The following is a 1,150-nucleotide window of genomic DNA, read 5'->3' on the forward strand; positions in this document are numbered from 1 at the left end:
TGTCCCGTATAGAGCTGCAGGTGATCGATGCATTAGGTGGCAACTTCAACCTCCTTTGCGAGCATGCCCAATGCTTGTTTACCCATGATGCTAAAGATTGGTACTGGCGGTATCGACGATCAGTCTCCCGCGTTACCTGGCCATCACTCTGTGAGGCCTTAAGGACAAACTTTCAACAACACCAGAGCGATTTCGAGGTGAAGGAATCAATACGTGCGAGAAAGCAAGGACAAAACGAGTGCTTCGATGATTTCTGTAACGCAATTTTGAAAATAGCAGAGTCCCTACAAACGCCCTTATCCGAAGGGGAGTTGGTGGAGATAATGCAGCGCAACTTACGACCGGTAATTAGACAGCAACTTTTGTCCGTGCCAGTACTGCGAGCGAGTTCAGGCAGAACCCTCGCAAGGACAGCAAGCACTAGACCAGAAGCAATTGCTCACGCGTCCTGGAATCAAAGATAAAATAAAATTGGGTTATCGTTTATCTGACCCTGAAATACAGAATTCATTCCCAAATAAGATTATACCTTATGAAATTCGTTTAAAGAGATATAATGAAATTAGAAATAGAATTTTTAACCTCGAAATCCCGATACCACAAAGTCCGAAACGCTCGTCGGTCCGTATGAACACCTTTTGGCAAAACGTTAAGAAATCCCGCAAAAGCTTAAATAATACTATTTGTTCCCTGCAAAGTAAGAACAACGATTTAAGACCGTATGCCCAGATTAAGTTGTTGGGTGGAACACATTTTGGTCTGCTTGATAGCGGATCGCAAGTGTCATGCTTAGGAGGCTCATTAGCAAAAACTGTTAGCGAGCAAACACACTTGCGACAACACAAGACCTCCATTTGCACTGCTGATGGTAAAAACCAGATATTTTTTTGCACACTTGAGTTGGATGTCAAGTACAAAGGCAAAACGGAGTCCATAATTTTTTTTGTTATACCCAGTATGTCCCACGACATAATCTTAGGTGTTGATTTTTGGATAAAGTTCCAAATTGCGCCGAGTATTATCTCAGAAATTTCACGTAACGACTCAGATAATTTGAATGAGAATAGTATTTCGGTAACTCTAGGGCAGCAACAACAAGTAAGTTTGATTAAAAATAGATTCCCAAGCTATGAGAAGGAAGGATTGGGAA

Source organism: Rhagoletis pomonella, unplaced genomic scaffold (genome assembly GCF_013731165.1).
Source record: "Rhagoletis pomonella isolate Grant_MI unplaced genomic scaffold, Rhpom_1.0 Rhpom_scaffold_00001, whole genome shotgun sequence".
Lineage (NCBI taxonomy): Eukaryota > Metazoa > Arthropoda > Insecta > Diptera > Tephritidae > Rhagoletis > Rhagoletis pomonella.